Raw genomic sequence first — 12,761 nt, 5'->3', positions numbered from 1 at the left:
GCATTGAAAAAAGTAGTCTTATTTTCTATTATTAAGTCACTTTCTATATTTATCACTAAAGTTATGATAGCATTTTTTGCATAGATTTTAACCAAGTAAATAGCTCAAGATAGCCCTGGTTAATAGGGAATATATAGGATATATATATAGGAAATCTACTGCAAAACTGGTAACAGAACCCAGATCAGAGGTGACCACCCTTTTGACTACCAGGGAGATGATAAGAGCTTGCAGAAAGCTTCTCTGCTTCAACTGTGTCTAGTTTTGTAGGATGAATAGTGTGGCATCATATGAATGATTAGTGTGGGTCTCGTCATTCTCGGATGATTCATTCCCTCACACAGCTGGGGAATTGGACAGTCCAGCAGCTCCTGCCCTGGGACAGCCTCTGCCAACGCAATCATATGCTCTCACCAGTCACAGCCGGGGGAAGAGCTATAATTGCCCCTTTTTTCATTTGGGCATGTCATTCTGGTCTCAGAGGGATCGATGGGACAAAGTCCATCTGACAGCTGCTTAGTGGTCACGTCCTTTGGGGGTCAGTTCTGAGGCTGTGTAATATGGTTTAATGAACTGAATGATGAGGCAGAGAAGATATTCACTGTGCTCTCAGCAGATGATAGTGGGCAGGGCTGCCCTTCAGACGGATCTTTGTGGCCTGGAAAAATGCAGGTACTGCGAAAAGTCAAACATGACCAGGTACAGTCCTGCATGTGAGATGGAATAACCCTGTGCACAGACACAGTTTGCAGATGACCAGCTGGAATGCAGCTTCTGGGAAAGGCCCTGGGGATCATGGTGAACAACAAAGTGACCATTAGCCAGCAGTGTTTCTTTATAATGCAGAAGGCCAGTTGCACCCCTGGCTGTATTAGCATGACTGTAGCCAGCAAACAAACTCTTCCCCTCTGCAGAGTGCTTGGGAAATCAATTCTGAAGTACTGCATCCCATTTTGGACTCGCCACTGAGATGCTCAAGGGTCTGGAGTAAAAGGTGCATGAGGAAAAGCTGAGTGGATTGGGCTTGAACAAATCCAGCTTTTAGCTGAAAGCTCTGAGAAGAAAATACTGAGACACAATACTGTTATTGCTGTCCAGAGCTGCCTAGTGGGAGACTTTGTAGAAGATGGAGTGAAGACTTCTCTTGCCAACACATGGTTTTGAGATGGGAGACATGAGTTGGTAGGTGAGAATTTTCTTCTAGATGTGATTGTCAGGTATAATTTTATGTAAGAAATAGGGATATTTATTTTTAATCTTGAGGATGGTCACACACTGGAACAAATTGCCCAAAGCATCTTTGGAAGTTCCATTATTTCAGAGGTTGATTCACCTAGAGAAGAACATGAGTGACCTACTTGAAGCAGACCTTTTTAGAGGCAGAAGCTGAAAGTCATCTAGTGATGACTTTGAGAGGTCCCTTCCAGACTGAATGATTCTGTGAATCTTTCTAGTTGATGTCTGATGAACACCACTGTACCATTACAAGGTTTGCAACAGTATGTAGGAAGCTGCTTATCCCATAAGTTATTGGTTTGAACCTTAAAAATGAGAGTTATATGTAACTGAGCAATTATGACCACAGATTACAGCTCTATTTTCTGTGAGGGTGTCAGACTTTCTGTGGTTATTTTAAATTGCAGTCCATTGAAAAAAAAAATTGAAAAAACAAATTATTGATTATACTGTAGAGCTGACTGATGTCAAAATGACACCAATCCCATTTACTTTTCTCCTTCCCTGATGTCATTTGGACTATATCAGTTTTCATTACAGGAGCTCCTATTTTTACAGCTATGACGACTTTCCTGCAAGGTTTCTCATGCTCGTTTGATTCTGTCCTCTTGAACTGATGAAATGACCTCAGTGCCCCAAAGCACATCATTCTTCTGTTCACATCAGTGGATTTTCTTCCTGTCTCCACCCATTCATGGTTTTGTGGCTGTCTTCTATAAATGACTGGCTTTGTGGTACTCACTCCAGGATGCTGCAGCTTCCCAGCTTCATTTTTCATTTGCGTTCAAGATATATAAAGCAGGCTACACTTCAAATCTTACAGTTTAACATTTGTACCTGCCATTTCCTAGCTCTCTGATTGTGAATCACATATATTGAAAATAAATCCTTGCACACTCGGGTTTCTTCATTGTTTCAAAAATGTTTGATCTGTGTTATCACAGCAGACACAGCTCTGCCTCAACAAGACAGGAAGCAAGAAATATTAAACAAAAGAGAGGGACAAAAGTAGCAGCTCCACTGAGGCAGCAGGCACTTTGCAGCAGGAACGACAAGATGGACTAACAGGCTCAGTATATTCATCAAATAGCTGATAGGTTTATGCCCAACTCCCCAGTGCATGACAGATGTGTTTGTAAGGACTGGTGCAATACATTCACGTGTATCTAAGTCCAAACAGAGCACTCCTCTGTGAAAACATGATCAAACTGTTCTCATGCCACAGAGAATGAGAGGCTGAAAGAAACCAGTGGAAAATAAAGCCTTTTGAATATTTCGCAGTTTATTTTTGACTTCCTTGTAGTTGGCAAAATTAAAATTTCTTCTTGAGCTACATTTAATATTGTCACAGTAAAATAAAGCCAGGCTCAGGTCTATTTAGGTGTTCTTGGACTACTGCTGTGGGTTTGTCTAGGCAGAGAGAACAATGTTTTGCACTGTGGTCAGTAAATGATGCATTGATGTGTAACAACATGATAGCTTGGAGGTAGATAACCTTAGGAATGGCTAGAAGAAAACAGCTCTAAAGCTAGAGTAATATTTAGTGTGGTGACACTATTTTTAAGTACAACCTATATTTTCACCCCATAAGAGTAGTAAATTAACGTAGAAAACCTGCAAATCTGTTCAGTGTGGAAATACAGCACCAGGACTGTGTATAGGATTAGGAGAAGGGTGTGTCCTTTCTTTGTTCTATTATGCAAACCAGACAATACATTCAGTAATTCAATCTAATCAGACTTTCACAATCAGGTGCTGGCATAGAACTATAGCAAATATTTCCTGAATCCTTAGCCAGCCACATTTACAGCAATTGGGAAAAAATATGACATGGTAACCCCTTCATTGCCTGTGTCCATCACATAAGAAGCAGCAGTCCTATGGACTCGCTTTGATTTGATAGACCATAGCTGCTTACCATGGCAGAAGAGAAATTGCTGCTTATATTTTCACTTCTGTCAAGGTTTCTCCACAGCCTCCCAGGAGCAGGTCTGTTCCCACAGTGCAGCCTGGTGAGATGCACCCTAGGTCACCATCAGAGCCCTTTGAATGTTCCTTTTTAAGGTTCGTTGATAATGGATCTTCCTCTGGGAACGATGAGGAGGTTTATTAGGCATTTTACAGGTACCTGATCTGTCTTGTTGTCAGCTGCAAACAAGACTTCTAAATCACAAGCAAATCTAGGCTTTTAAGAAATGTATTCAAAAATTAACTGAAGATTCATGTGAGTTTTCTACAACTGCTAGAAATATCATCCAATAATCTAATATCACAGCTTTGCAGAACAGGCTGTTAAAATGCCATGGCATGGGCAGAGACCAATTAATTAATAAATGAACAAAACCACTTGCAATGTAGAAAGTTCTATTAATGTTAAAAATACTCTCAAAATGTAACTGTGAAATGTAACAGCATTGATTGGTTCACTTTTTAAGTGATTAAAGACAGCATTCAGGAACACAAAGAAAATTCTTGATTCAGTGAATGACAGACATTACAGTATTTGTGCAAGAAATGACGATAACAGCAAAATGGCCCCTGTGCCAGAGCCTTTAAACAGTACAGGTCAAAAATTTTCATGACTGTTACATGAAAAAATCCATTTCAGAAATTAAGTTCTGGATGCAGCTATGTATGCATGCCATCTTAAAATGGATTCTGTTTCCTAGGAGGGTCTTTACTGCCCTCAAATCACTCAGAGATGTAAATTTACTACCATTCCCTAGTACTGCCTTTCTGTTCCTGAGAGATTCCCAGTCCCAGCTGCTTTCCTCAACACTTTGATGACTGGAGCCAGTTAAAAGGGATAAACAATATTCATGATGCTCTGCAACTAAAAGATCTCAGGTTTCTGATATGAAATCTAAAATTCTTGCAGGAAAGCGTGTGTGGGTGTGCAGCCTAGAGATTAAATGAAATAATTCTTGCCAGCTTCTGTTGAGCAAATTAAAGTAATAAATACATTTAATTAAATGAATATGTTCAAGGATATTAATTGCTTACAGAATCTGTATTGAAAAAAGCAGGTTAAATTCATTATTAGAAATACTTCTATATTTTCTTGTTACTCTCTGTGAAAAGCTAGCAATAATAAGGACCAAAAAAGGATTTAAGATGGTACTTCCAGTCCTTGAGTGCTGGGAAAAGTTCTCCATTAACTTCAAAAGCATTTAATCAGAGAGCAATTTATGCCTTTTTTCATCCTCAGCTGCAATTTTTCTTAATTTTCAGTTTCAACATGTCTCTTTCTGGGTGAACATGTCTGTTTTCACCAGTTTAGCCCTGGTACTAAAGCTGTGGGAGCCCGTGAGGCTGAGATGCAGCCTGAACTGGTGTTTGAGGACATTGTTTCACACTTGAGAACAGTCTTTATATAACTGTGCCTTGCTGACTCTGGCAGGGTAGAGCCACAAGGAATAAAACTGTTCACACATTGCAAGTGGTTTCTATTCTCTTAAATCTCCAGATGCGATGATCTAATAGGATACCTGAATTTGGGGTACATTTAGCAAGTTAGAGGAGGATGAAAGTTGTGCTGGAATAGGTATAATTTAGGTGTAGTATCCTGAAGCTGTCAGACAGACAAAGCGAAGTCAGAGTTCTTTGATTCAAAAATCAAGCAGCACTCCTTACAAGACCATCATGTGTGAACAGCAGTTCAAGCGAAAGAGGCTGCCTTCTAGGTAAGGTGTACTGATCTTCTTGTGGAATCTGTGTTTTCTGCAAGGTCTGGCAGCTATTACTAGTACAAGTTTTCCCATTGTTTTGTTTTAATTTCTGTTAAGGTCTTTAGATTTCACACATGTGATCTTTCCCGCTTTAATTCTTTTTCATCTTTTATTTTGAAAATACAAAATGCTCCCTAATTATTTAATGAGGTTTGTACTAATAATTTCAATTGCAAACTTCTCACGACATGTCCTGATTTTTTTTTTTTTTTTCTTCTGGCAGACAGTCAAGGATTGTGCTCCCCAGTCATTAAGACTGACTACCAAACCTGGTTCTAATCAGAAGGATCTAAAAGTGCTTCTGAGACTGGGGCTACGCAGACATATTGACTCTTTGTTTTTATGAGAATGAATCAGGTTTCAGAATCTGGAGAGGTCTGTAGTGCACAGGAATGACTGAGGGAATGCATATGGACCCAAATGTGGCCACTTATACCACACTGCTCACAACTGAAGTCTCAGTCAAGATTGTCTTGGGCTGGTTTTGTTGTTTGAGTTTTTTTTGGGGGGTGGGGCGGATGTATTTCAGTTTGGTTTTTTAGGTTTGGTGGTTTTTGGGGTCTTTTTAATAGAAGTTTCTCTTTCAGGTTAGCTGATTCTTTTTTCTCATGGTATCTTTCTCTTATTTTTCTCTAAGGCAGCTATGAGTGACCCATGTGGGCTTGATCAAGATGACCCTGTGGTTTTAAGTATTTTCAGTGATCTGGCTGCACCTGTGACAGAGTTTTTTGGTGGAGATCCAGCAGATAAATTCTGAACAGACTTTAGTTTAAAAAGCAGAATGAAATTAATGAGTCTTGTTACTTTCACCCTGCTTTAGAGATAAAAGGATTTAACACACTGGATGAAGTCCATACAATTATTTTGCATAACATGGCCAGAACTGTATGTGTTGCTAACCAGGTAAGAACAATTATCCTTGTTGCTGTGTCACTTGCATATCACTCTTATGCATATATCCAGCCCTGGAAGAAATAATCAGATAAATACATATAGATATGCATCCTGGAAACAAAATGATGTAACTTGCTATTTAATTTAATAGACCTGTATAATAAATTGTTTGCATCTGGAATAAAAGAGCTCTGGTTTCTTTTGCTTTTAATTGAATTAAAGAAATAATATCATGTATGCTTTTATTTCATCCTACAAACATTAAAAAAAAATCAAAGAATGAACAGAATATTGAATAAATTTCAACTTAACTGTGAGATTGAGCTGAGATATAAGTGGGAAAAACTGGTAAGGTAACTGCTAAGGCAAGCAGCCTAAAGAGGTGGTGTATTGCATCCTTCCTTAGCAGGCTTATGTAGATATTGGCAAACAGAAATGGGATAAAGGGATCTGTTTGGAATCCCACTTGTTTATGACACGGAGCAAAATAAATGGTGGTTACAGTCAGGCCTGCTACATATGGAGAGTTCATTCTCCCTTTCAGTTTTGCAGTTTTTCCCTTCACCTTCTCAAGAGTGCTACAGAAGTGCACGGAGCATACATTTTATCCATGGAAATGTATTGGAATGAGAAAAAAGGGTGATTCAAATGTCTGGATTTCCTCATGTGTGGATGTATACAACTACGTTATTCTGTTGATGCTCAGTATATATTTTCACTGTTCCCAATGCAAATTATACTGAGGAGGTGCCAGCATTATTAATGTTGATGTTACCAGTACTACTTAACACAGCACTGCAAACCCCAAATGCTTTTGCTTCTGTGCAGCATACCTTTCTTCCCTTTTCTTATTCAATTGCTGCTGGAGTAGCAGCTTGGAATTGTGTTTGTCCTCTCCTTGGTTATCCCACTCCTACACCTTCCTAAGAAAACCCTGGAGCAGGGTGGAGCAGAACTACAGCACATGTGGGGCTATTGGGAGCCTGCAAATCCTGTTGTGGGACTGGGCAATAGAAAGGACTGTGACAGGGAAGAGGTCCCAAAAACTTTAAATAGTAAAGTGCACAATTTGTACCTCTTTTAATTTCTGGCTAATGGGGGCAGAATGGGAAGGGTGGATTGGAGGAGGAGAGGAAGAAACGTGAAAGACCTATGTTCTCACACACATCAGCTGTGAAAAGATAGGTAAAGTATCATTATACTTTTCTGCTATCAGTATTATGAAAAATAGGTGAGTTTTTGCCCATAAATACATCTTAGTTACAGACTACGCTTAGCTTTGAAGCACACAGTTTTCTGTGTCCTTCTGCATATGAGAAATATCAGATTTCATTACTCGCTCCAGTCCAGCTTGGTGACACCAAAATTTTGAGACTTTATTTTGAGCAGACTGAAATGATGACTGAGTTGTGAATAGCAACTTCCCAGCCACTGCTGGTCTCTCTGGGCTCAGTTCAATCAGTTTGATTGACTTTGGACTAGAAAACCAGTCTGATACAAATCTATGTGGATTTGACATGCACATAAGAATATGATACAAACGCCAGTACGTAATGGTAGCTTTAGAAAGGCATAATATTTTAGATACAGCTTTACAGACGTAAGTTCTCATTCCAGAGGAAGCTACAAACCTACAGAAGACTAGTCCAATCTAACTTGAATGCCTTTCATTCTTAAAATCAATTGTCAAGGAACTCCCGACAGGGACTTTAGTTCCACAAGACTTATGGAACTGGACTCTTTCTTCATACAGTGAATTGGCCAGATATCCTTGCAAGTGTGTGACTGCACCCCTCAGGATCTGACCTATAGACTATAAATGTCACTTTCAAACTTTATTGCAGCAGGGAAGAGAAATGACTTCAATATTTTAAAAAGACACAGTGAATTCCATCTGCTGTTATCAAATAATGATAAAAATGGCCAGAACAGCCAAAGTGGTCTGCTTCCACACACACAGAGAATTCAGATCATACATATTCATATAACCCCCATGCCAATTATTAGTAATTCTACCTATCTCTCATTTCCCCAGGAAAGCATTAGTCCCATTTCAGCAGATGGTGTGCCAACTAGAGCAGGTTAGATGCTAAAGTGGTAAAGCCTAAACCACTATGGTGCTGCCCCTCTGAAGGGGTTTGTATACAATCTGAATTTTGGCCAGCTGGTGGTTCTTGCATAGCTTTGAAACAGCTTTTTCTGTTAATAATCTAATTTTTGATTCTTTCACTGCTCCAGTGCCATGCCAGAGAGCTACTCCACAGCTCAGATGTGAGCCCTGCTTTCACAGTACCACGTGGTGCCCGTTCAATTTCAATGGAAAGTTTCCATGGTTGCTGGGTGAAAGCACTAGTTTACAGTTAGAAGTTTATTTTTCTCTCCTCTTTTTAAAAAGCCATGTAAATTGGCCAAATCATGAGGACTTGCTAGTTGCAAGATCAAGTCAGTGGCTCCAAAGACTGTAAACTCCAAGTGAAAAGAGTATTGTAGCAACAAAGATAAGTGACTCTAAGATAATTAAGACATAAATGATTTTTAATTTTTGGATGCCTAGAAAAAGATCTTAATGGTAAAACCAGAAAAATTAAAATCTTGTCTTTTTTCACAAGAAATTGTATTTTAAAATATTTATCTTTTTCTGCACTCCTCACTGACGTGCAATCTACAAAACCACACTGATGATTTGACAGGAATTATTTAGATATTTGATAGTCATTTTCCCATTTGGTTCTTGTGGATGAGTTTTTATGTTAACAGTAAAACAGTATCTTAACTTTGTGTCCTTCAGTTACATCAGTTTAGGCTTTCACCTAATTTTAGTATTAAATCACTTCCAAAACTAAAATTGTTGGGAGAAATAGAGCTCTATTTTCATTTTGCCCCCCAAATTCTTTCTGCATTTTTCTCCCTCCTCTGTACATCCTACTCACCAAGAACCTAGAACTAATAAAAGACCTTTCTTTTTAAGTTGACTACATAAATGTAAATGTGCATTTATGAGAAACAGTGCTAAATGCATTACGGTATATCAGCACTTGAGAAGCTTCTGGGCCATTATTTACATAGCATCCTTGTTCTCCTAAAGGTAAATGTATAGACTATTTCAATATTTTTTTTATTCAGGATTTTGCTGACTCAATTTGACCAAACATGTCTGGTCTGTTGTGTTTTGGGATGAAATTCTAATCTGAACCTGAAGTTTTCACACAGAAAATCAGACGAGGACGCTGGTATCAGGAAAAACAGTTCTGTTGGTTTGCCTTCAGCACCCCCTCGCGGTGAAATTTATTGTTTTCTTAGCAGAAGTCATTTGATAGATTTGCTCACGCGGATCAGAAGATCAAAATTCTGGCAATGCCTTATAACATCTACAATCTGTAGAAAAAAATATTTATGGGTCCTGCCTGCTAAATTTTAATAGTTAATTTTGGCATGAAAAGGACCAGGGGAGGGACAAACCCCCCATTTATTGAATCAAGAATGTGTGTAGCAAAATTAAAATATAAAGAAGGGAAGTTTAAAACAGTTTTTCATTCTCTGACATGAAGCCTTTATCATTATTTTTTTTTTCTTTCTGGAATTGAAGCTGGGAGTTACATACAAAAAAACCCTTAAACAGCCTTTATCATTATTTTTTTCTTTCTGGAATTGAAGCTGGGAGCTACATACAAAAAAAAAACTTAAATGTTGAAAATCTGTGTTGAACATGATCTTTTTAAAAAGTATATTGAGATTATACTGCTCTCCATTTATGTTTTACTTCATTCAAACTTTAGAATAATTAAACATTATGTCTAACAGAATTGATAATTAAATCTTGTTAGACAACACATAAAAGCACTTAAAAAGCAGACTTGCTTGATACAGGAGGCTGAATTCCACCATTTTTCACCGATGTTCAGTCTCCTCTGCTGAACTTAATTACTTTGATTAGAATAGATTTATATATTGAAAGCAGACAGTACATGCTTAAGCTGAAATGTCATTTGGGCAGTCCAAAATCATAACTCTTTAGTGTGAATCTCTGTGTTTTTACTCTGATAAAGTGAAGATGTCAAAAGCAAGATAATTCTATTAATTAGGGGAAATGAAAATGGGGTTGCAGCACTTCAGTTTCTATTGCTTTAGCATATGTCATGTTACGGTTTGGAAGGGTGTGTACAACCTACCATTTCTCTTTTTCTCTCCACTAAAAGACCTGTGGTTATGTGTAGTGGCTTTGGTGGCCACCAGAGTACCTGTGTTCCCTGACACATCCAACTTTCACATATGTGATGGTTTTGTAGTCTTCTCACAGAGAATTAGGGGCATATATGGGTAAAAACTACTCATTTCACTGTCCTGTGAAGTCTCACGTCTGACATAGTAAATCTCAAAAGAGCAGTCAAATGTCAGCAAGGGTGTACCCTGCAGTCTCATTATAACCTCAAAGTTCTGCATTTCTCACCTCATTCCATGTGTTTCCCTTCTCTACTTACTATGAGAAAACTATTTTAAACATTGCCAAAGTTATGACAGAGTTGAAATGGTGTGTATAAGAAGACTAGTGTAGAAGGGACTGAATTAGCAAATGCTGTCTTTCTGGTTCTGTGTTTAGGATTCTGAACAGCTCCTGTTTCTTTCCTCTTTGCTGACATCTCCTCTGGGAATGAAATCTTCAAATTTTGTCAGCTTGGATATGGTGTGGCACACCTAAACACTTCCTGACAATTTGGAGTTGAGAAAACTCCAAACCCTTATACTAACATCTATTTCTGGGTTAAGATAGATTGACAACCTTAGTTAGGGCTACTGTCAGTTAAAAAAAAAAAATCTTTTAAAGATGTTTTTATTTCTGCTTTTAGTAGTAGTAGTAGTAGATCAAAATCTACCAGCCCTAAAGTATTGAAGAAGACATTTCAGAGCAAGTGAAACCAATGTGAAAATGGGGGCAGATGTCTCTAAAGAGTTAATGGAGAAAAGGAATGACATGGGGAAGAGGAATTTGTATTGCAACTTTTGACATGTATCTCATCTGTTGGTTGATTAATACTATGCAATCTACCTTTAAGACATTAAAAGATTGGCTATATCTCATATTTCTTCTACTTTGGGCAGCACAAGACAGACTCAGTTTGTCGTGTTTAGCATTCACTCCCCTTTTACTCACCCAGCACTCCCAATCATTGTATTAGGAATGTTAGATGCTACATCCCTAACCTCTCTTAGTTTAGTCTGGTATTGTGGTCCATGAATCAGTCTATCTCTTTTTTTTGTGTGTGATGATATAATTTCCTTACCATGCTTTCCAGTCATTCATAAGTTTAATAATGCTCATTGGATGAAGAAGTATTTTAACTTGTCTTCAGTAAGATTCTCACTAGTGTTTCAACAAGCATTTCCTAGCTCTCTAATTGCAGGGTTTTATGAATAACAGTTTTATCTTCAGACCTTTTATGGCCTTCATGATTCCTTAAAACCTCTTTAGCCCCATACTAAAGACTCACAGACTTCTACATCTCTTCTCATAAAGTGGCTCTCAGGTACCTTGACTGTCTGGCTGCTCTTCTCTGTACCTTCTCCACCTCCATCTCCTTCCTCAGAAGCAGAAACCAGAACTAGGCAAAGCAGTCCCAAACTGGACAAGGCCAAAATTTCTTTCTTAAAAAGACACAGTGATGTCCTGCTCTGAACACCTTTCTTTTGATGTCCAATATTTTATTAGCTTTTTTAGCTTATTGCTGTACAATGATTTCAGAGAACTGCAAACAATTAATAAAATCCTCCTAAGTTACAACTGAGTTTTAATGAATGCAGCACAGTGTATGCAAAATTTAGGGTAGTTTTTCCTTATTGCACCTTTTTCTGTTAACTCAGCTGCCACCTTTTTACCCACTGAGAAAGTTTGTCAAGAATTTTTTGCATTCTGGACCTATGACTTTGCTTTGGGCCACCTCGAAGAGTGGAATTGGCTTCAGGCTTGCAGGATTCACAGTACAGTGGTTTCTTCAGCTCATTGATAGAGAAACTGAATGAAGCTGTAACCAGCATAATTCCCAGGGGAACTTGTCAGCAGACTCCTCTTGATCCTGCAAAGTGTTCATTAAGCCTTGTCTTTTGATTCACATTAAACTGTGAAATATTTTTCCCCCCTCCTGTTCTGTGGCAACTGTTTTATTTAATAGAAATATTTTTAAAAATCACTTAGAATCAGTTTTCTTAATTTCTTTCATCCACATGTCTGCTTGATACACCCAGAGAACTCCAGAAGGCCAAGAAGCCAGTGCTTCCCTTTAATAAGTCCGTGCTGGCTGCACTGTTCTGCTTGGAGCACTGACTGGCTCCATTGCAGTGGTTTCACCTCGTCTGGGTGCCAGGTGCCCTCTAAGCTGCTCTATCACTCCCCTTCCCAGCGGGACAGGGGAGAAAATAAGATTAAAAACAACCAGTGCATTGAGATAAGGCAGTTTATTAAAGTGGAAAAAAGAAACAAGCAAAAGTTTGTGCACTCATAAGCGAAGGGAGAAATTAATCTCCACTTCCCACCAGCTAGCGATGTTTGGACACTTCCCGGGAAGCAAGGCCTCAGCATGCATAGCAGTTGTTCTAGAAGGCAGACATTGAGGAATAACAAATGCACCCCCATTCTTCTTCCTTCCCTTAGCTGTTTTGACTGAGCTGGCATCACAGGGCGTGGATTGTCCCTTTGGTTATTTGGTTCAGCTGGCCTGGCTGTGTGCCCTCCCAGGATCTTGCCCACTCCCAGCCCTTTGGTGGGAGGATGGAATGTTGGGAGGACAGTGCTGCTCAGCAGTAGCCAAAGCACTGGGGTGTTATCTACACCCTGCCAGCTACCAATGCAAAAGACAGCACTGTGGGGGCTGCCAAGGGAAAAAATTAACTCTGCCTCAGTCAGACCCAATA

Source organism: Pyrgilauda ruficollis, unplaced genomic scaffold, assembly GCF_017590135.1.
Source record: "Pyrgilauda ruficollis isolate IOZ18807 unplaced genomic scaffold, ASM1759013v1 scaffold109, whole genome shotgun sequence".
In the NCBI taxonomy this organism is placed as follows: Eukaryota; Metazoa; Chordata; class Aves; order Passeriformes; family Passeridae; genus Pyrgilauda; species Pyrgilauda ruficollis.
This window is presented reverse-complemented; position numbering follows the sequence as displayed.